Source organism: Heliangelus exortis, chromosome 1 (assembly GCF_036169615.1).
Source record: "Heliangelus exortis chromosome 1, bHelExo1.hap1, whole genome shotgun sequence".
Taxonomy (NCBI): domain Eukaryota; kingdom Metazoa; phylum Chordata; class Aves; order Apodiformes; family Trochilidae; genus Heliangelus; species Heliangelus exortis.
The window spans coordinates 107744515-107750678 of NC_092422.1; positions in this window are offsets into that span (position 1 = coordinate 107744515).

Genomic DNA, 6164 nt, shown 5'->3' on the forward strand with positions numbered 1-6164 from the left:
GTTTTATCTTTCCCAAAGCCAACATCACATTAAAGTTTCTCACCCAAACCTGGCCTGCAGAGCTCTACCAGAAATGTGTTTGAAGACAAAGAGTCAAGATATTCCGTGAACCTGAACTGCTAAGGCCAGGGGAGCAATCAGAATATAAACTCCTTACAGCCCCAAAAGAGCACTTTATAGAAAACACAACTGGGAGACCATGGCAAAACCCTTAACCTTGGGTGCTAAACAAGGTCATGCTGAGTAACTCCTGCAGCCTGATGCTGTAGGTCAGTCACAGAGCTTCACAACATCTCTACTCCCTTACCAATTTGGAGGGGAGGAGGGCTCTCCCTCCAGGGGCTCTTCCTCAGCATTCCTCACTCTTAGTAGAGCACCCACTCCTTCCTAAGAGCAATCTGTGAACTTGTGTTGCTACTCCTCCCTGACACTGGGGCCTCTGCTCTTCCAGTGAAAATACAGCTTTTGCTTGGAGACACCCTGCTCAAAGAAACCCTATTTATCCTTTTTTTTTTTTTTTTTTTTTTCAATTCCAATTTTCCAGTTTCTTGAGTGGCCACTCTGCACCTTCTCAAACACTGCAGTTCTGCCAAGCAGACAAATCAAAACGTGGCTGGTAAATCCGGCAGAGAAACAGTTTCTCTTTGCAGTGATGCAGATGGGAAAAGGATCTCCGTTCATAGTCACTACTGCAAGTTGCAATAAGATTTAGGCCCCATGGTGTCTGCGTAGCTTGTCTAAGATGCTACTATCACTCCAAATAAAGCAGAAGGGTTTTACCTTTCTTTAGCTCTGAATTCCAACACTGTTCTTCCATGTAGGCTGGAAAACTTTTAGTTTATCTCTTCTCACATCTCTCTATCTGTAAAGAAAAGCAGTGGTTTAAGGCAGAATTAGGAACACAAGTGGAAGGCATTGTTCTTGCCTGTATGTTGAAGGACAGAGCACCTGATGCAGCAGCAACATGACCACTGCCTGACACATGTATGCATTTGTGCCCACAGGGGTCAGGACAACACAAAAGCACAGCTGGGCATGCAGAAGCAGCCATTTTACTCCAGGCATGTGATTTAGGGGAAGAGCAGGACACATGAACTCTCTCTCTCTCGCCTTTCACTCATGAAGGTTCCTGCCAGGACACACGTGTCAGGTGTCTCTCACCCCAAGACTTCTCATCTCTCTTTTCTATCCCTCTGCCTTCTTTGCTGCCCCCCAAAATATTCCCCAGTGCTCCCAAAGCCTTGTGTGTTTTCCTAGTGCTGCTCTCTTCACCACAGAGTGTGTGCTACCAGGCTGGTTGTTTTTGTAAGAAAATAAACCTTACCAAGTGGATTTCAGACTTACCTTTTGACTTCTTACCCCAGATCATTCTGCAATAAAGGAGGCAGAACAATATCATTATTTAGACCCCTACATAAAACCAGCTGAAATCCCCAGCTGCTTAAAATAAATCAAACTTAACACTAGTGCAACGATTTTGAGAGTATGCTTCCCTTTTTCTTCACAGTGAAACACTGATTACATTACTCAGTTGGGCCCACATTTGCACCTTATCTTTTTCCATGAATTTTGATGGCACAAATCCTGCAGCCCATCAAGGGAAGGAAAAGACATGACAGAGGGTTCCACAGAAGCTCCAAGCAGTGCATGCCCAGGGCCTGGGCTCTGTGGTGCATCTGCAGAGCAACAATCACCTCCATTTTTCCCAGGTCTGTCTACTGGTGTCCAGGTTATTTACCTTTCAGGGACAGGCTTCCTTCCAGTTTGGAAACAAGGACAAGATTTCACTGGAGCTACTTTGACCATGTGGTTCCTGTGACCCAGAGAGATAACAACACCTTCCCATGATGGTGTGACTGCTGTGAACTTTCAGGTATCAGGGAAAGGGAGCAGTCACATAGAGAGTATGTCCAGACAAGTGAGAAAATAGCACTCTTTATGCATTCCTCTGCAAACAACAAAAGAGAAGCCAGAAGAGGACTTGCCCAGGACTCAAAGGAACAAGGGGTCAAGGAGGCCTGACCAGGCAAGGAAAAAAAAAAAGAAAGGAGATGAAATCAAACACTTCAAGAGCGGGTGAAAGCAAACATAAATCAGTCACTCCTTTGTAGTATGTTTCCTTACTGAAATGTATTAATTAATGTTTTGTTAACTTACCCGTGTCAGAAGGGGCAGGTACCTGTCTGATAAATGCTTCGTCTGCCAAGACATGGCCTGCAGAAACCCGGTTTCAAGAAAGCAGTGGGAAACACCTGGGGCTTCCTTTTGTCAGCCTTTTTACACTCAGCTGCATTGTGTTCCAGAAGTGATTTACTAGGCTGCAATCAGTAAGGAAATCCATCTCCTCCATTTCCTTAAGGAAACCCAGATTAGCAAGGCCAGGGCCACAATCTGACTTATTACTGCCCAGTTCCATATGTCCGGGCAGCCACACTTCCCCTCTCACAGACAGAGTGACTCAAATCACCAAACTCCTATAGTTCCAATCTCCTTCAGGCACTCCCTCTACATCCTGTGCCAGAAGGAACTTCACTCCCTGGGGAGATACCCATCCTTGCAGCACGCACCAGCTGCAGATGGCCTCTCTTGCTTCAGCAAAAGGGCTTCAGCAGCAGGGGACTGACTAAAAAACTTGCTCCCCATGCATTTTCCTACTAAGACAGGGCAGATAGCCTGCCTAAGGCTCCATGCGAGCAGGTTTTTGGGGTTTTTTACACATGAAAGCCTTTTTTTGGTTTTTTGTTTGTTTTGTCTTTTTTTTAAAAGCCGTGAATGTTGCTGAATGTCAGCAGGGATGCTTGCCTCCCCAGCACCAGAGCTTGTGAGCTCTCAGACCCCCAAGAAACATCACAAAGTGAGTTTCTTCCGGGCCACAGAATGATCAGTGCACCCTTAGGTGGCTGATGGTACAGAAACAGGGCTGGAGGTTTCCAGCTGGATGTCATGAGGTCAGGACCATGGAAATAGAAACACCCTATTCAGAATGAAAAATAGCACGAGGTCACAGAGAGGAGGTAGCAGGTTTATATTTATAAAGGGAATGTTGCTCACTGCACATGGTCTCAGAAAAACATATTTAACTACTTTTAGCTTTAAGTTACAAGCTCTTCAAGCCTCTCTGGGTGATAAATACTGCTTACCAACATGCAAATTCTTGTCCAGTGCTGTGAACTTTAGCCCACCTTGAGGGGAAAAAAAATAATAACAACCCCTCCCCCCACACACCCCCTCCCACACATACACCCTATTACGTTCTAAAATTATCCTGCACTTCCTTCCATGACATCTTGTTATGCAGCAGACTTTGAGAAAAGCTGCTGTTAGGCTTTCAGAGCAAAGAGTGTTTTAGTTAGCATGGGAGCTGCTGGGTGACACAAGAGTAAGGCAGGCAGGCCCATGGGATGGCATGACAGGGGGGAAAAAAAAAAAATCACTCAAAAGCACCCAGAAAGCCTGATTTTCAGACCTGGAAATATGCTCTGCAGAGGACAAAAATCACAGGTGATTAAAGGATACAGAAGAAACCCCAGGCATGGATTTGCCACTTCTTCAGGGGCAGCTGAAACAGCTGCCCTGGCCCTGAGCTGGATGGTCAGTGTGCCAAGGTAATATATTATCCAGCGATTTTTAAAATTATTCTAGTGTATGTGTTTGGGTTTTTGTTTTTTTCCCAAACTGTCTTTCCTAGAAACCCAGCCCTACCTGCTAGGGTTTTAAAGACTCTTTTTCCATCATCCGAGCCATGCATGGAAGTTCTCTCTAGCAGCCACTTCACCTTCCTACCCCATCTGCACAATTCCAGACAGAATAATGCCATCCTTGGGCATGCCAGGGACAAAAAACACACAGAGAAAACACAGCTGTAGGAATTAAACAATCCATGGGGACTCAGAAACAAAAGCAAACATCTTGCCAGGCTCTGAGGTGCAGGATGTTAGCAAAAAAAAAAAAAAAACAAAAAAACCAAAAAACAAAACAAAAAAAAAAAACCCCAAACCAATTAAAAAAAAACCAAAACCACCAAACAAAACAAACCACAACCTTTTGCAGGTTTTACAGCAACCTTAAAGTTTCCTTGAGGAAGCTGAAAGTCTGTGTTTATTTACTGGTAGTGAGGTGATCTATCTCTAAAGACATTCAACCCTGTTACCACACTTCAATCCCCCCTGAACCACCCTGGTCCTTGCTGGTTTGTTCCTGCCCTGCTCCCTCAGCACAACTCGACTGCAAATGGAGCACCAAGCAAGCAACACTTGATTCAGCTCTGTCAGGAGCACCTGGGCCACAGCAAGCAGCTCTTGGCTTTTCTGCCTGGGAAAACCACAGCTTGCCCCCCACACTGTCCTCAGGGCAGCAGTGCTGCAGGCTCCCTACCTTCCCTTTCTGCAGAGAGAGGTGGCCCAGCTGATCTCAGAGCATCAGAATCCCAAAAGAGGAAACTATGAACTCCCAGTACTCAGGGTGAGGTGCATCAGCAACAAAACTTGCACTTCTGGCCAGCATTTAATGGCCAGAAACCATCATCAGCAATCACTGCTCTCCCTGAAAAATCAAGAATAGGAGTTTTATGTTGCAATCTCAAAACCTCTGGACATCGCTGCCTAGAATATCTATCACTTGCTGTCAGGATGCAGAGCTCAGAGAATCAGTAAGTTACTGCCTTTCACTGTATTGCAACACATCTGGTGGATGAGGGGAAGGCTGTGGATGGGGTCTATCTGGACTTCAGCAAGGCCTTCGACACCGTCTCCCACAGCATTCTCCTGAGAAAGCTGGCTGCCCACAGCTTGGACAAGCGTACTCTGCACTGGGTTAAGAATTGGCTCGAGGGCCGGGCCCAGAGAGTGGTGCTGAACGGTGCTGCATCCAGTTGGCGGCCGCTCACCAGCGGTGTCCCCCAGGGATCAGTACTGGGCCCAGTCCTGTTCAATATCTTCATTGATGACTTGGATGAGGGGATTGAGTCCATCATCAGCAAGTTTGCTGATGACACCAAGCTGGGGAGAAGTGTTGATCAGCTGGAAGGCAGGAGGATTCTGCAGAGGGACCTGGACAGACTGGAGAGATGGGCTGACTCCAATGGGATGAGGTTCAACAAGGCCAAGTGCCGGGTCCTGCATTTTGGCCACAACAACCCCATGGGGAGCTCCAGGCTGGGCACAGAGTGGTTGGAGAGCAGCCAGGCAGAAAGGGACCTGGGAGTCTGGATTGACAGGAAGCTGAACATGAGCCAGCAGTGTGCCCAGGTGGCCAAGAAGGCCAATGGCATCCTGGCATGTATCAGAAACAGCGTCATCAGCAGGTCCAGGGAAGTGATTCTGCCCCTGTACTCAGCCCTGGTAAGGCCACACCTTGAGTACTGTGTTCAGTTCTGGGCCCCTCAGTTCAAGAAGGATATTGAGGTCCTCGAACAGGTCCAAAGGAGGGCAACCAAGCTGGTGAAGGGACTCGAACACAGATCCTATGAGGAGAGGCTGAAGGAGCTGGGGCTGTTCAGCCTGGAGAAGAGGAGGCTCAGGGGAGACCTCATTGCTCTCTACAACTACCTGAAAGGAGGATGGAGCCAGGCGGGGGTTGGTCTCTTTTCCCAGGCAACTCTCAGTAAGACAAGAGGGCATGGTCTTAAATTGTGCCAGGGGAAGTTCAGATTGGATATTAGAAAGAATTTTTTCACGGAAAGGGTGATCAGACATTGGAACGGGCTGCCTGGGGAGGTGGTGGACTCTTCGTCCCTGGAGACATTTAAAAAGCGACTCGATATGGCACTCAGTGCCATAGTCTAGTGACTGTGGCGGTAGTTGTTCAAGGGTTGGACTTGATGATCTCTGAGGTCCCTTCCAACCCAGCCTATTCTATGATTCTATGATTCTATGACATGGTACATAATCCCACAACATTTGGCTCCTTCAGGAAGATAGCAGCATTGCCACATCTTTTTAACTAGATCCAAGTTTCTCACTGTCACATCTTTTGAGAAGGGAAGTGCAAGCTGATACTATGACAAAAAAATTGTGGTCTCACAAGTCACCTCAAAAGATCATTTGTCTTAAAAAATATGCTAGGCCACTACTGCATTTCCCAAAGAAATTATTTTTGCATTTAGGGCTCACGTGTGATGCTTCTCTCATTGATTTATAAAATCTCACAACCAGTGCGTTACAAAG